Source organism: Daktulosphaira vitifoliae, unplaced genomic scaffold, assembly GCF_025091365.1.
Source record: "Daktulosphaira vitifoliae isolate Bord-2020 unplaced genomic scaffold, ASM2509136v1 Scaffold_3, whole genome shotgun sequence".
Taxonomy (NCBI): Eukaryota; Metazoa; Arthropoda; class Insecta; order Hemiptera; family Phylloxeridae; genus Daktulosphaira; species Daktulosphaira vitifoliae.
In genome coordinates, this window is record NW_026099574.1 from 37,971,369 (window position 1) to 37,972,026 (window position 658).

Sequence of the window (658 nt, forward strand, 5' to 3'; positions counted from 1 at the left end):
TTTTTCATTCGACATACTTTATCTTAATCAGGATATTAATAAGGAACTAGCAGTTTATGAAGCTTTTGGAATAATCCACCAATTTTTTAAAATTAAACACTATCTAAAGATTTGCATCGAAGCGTTTTTTTTTTGATAGTGATTTTAATCACTGTCCGATATCATTATACTTGATCCAACTATGCCACATCACCACTGTGCCGCGACCCCCCTGTGCTGGGTTTTTTTTTATTTATTCAAAATTAAGTCATAATAATGTAATTATAGTAGCAATCATTGATACATATAATATATAACATACATATAATTATATCAACCAACCTGTTTAAAGATTTTTTACGCCGAAGTAATAAAAAGTACCAAGTCTTTTCTCTAATAAGTAATAATACTAATAAGTACTGATCCAAACATTTGTTATCTTTTTTTATCTCAAAATATATTGAATTATTTTTAATTTAATTTAGCATTTGAATTATTTAAGGAAGGAAGGTTTTTTCACACATGTTGTCAGTAATGCAATTGTTTGATGTATCATCAAAGTATTTCAGTTTTCTAAATGTTATTTCAATAAAAAGTGAAAACTAAAAACATCAACAATGATTGTTTAATGACAACTGTATTTTTTTAGAAATATCTACTATCGGGACTGAGGGTAAAT

At 26.6% G+C, this 658-nt stretch overlaps 2 protein-coding genes across 2 annotated transcripts in view; both read right to left on the reverse strand.

The window, feature by feature from the left end:
• Positions 1-658, reverse strand: part of LOC126901549 (craniofacial development protein 2-like) — a 265,790-nt gene that overhangs the window by 38,577 nt on the left and 226,555 nt on the right. The gene's annotated exons all lie outside the window — the stretch shown is intronic.
• LOC126901565 (uncharacterized) overlaps positions 1-658 on the reverse strand; it is a 13,840-nt gene that overhangs the window by 11,680 nt on the left and 1,502 nt on the right. The gene's annotated exons all lie outside the window — the stretch shown is intronic.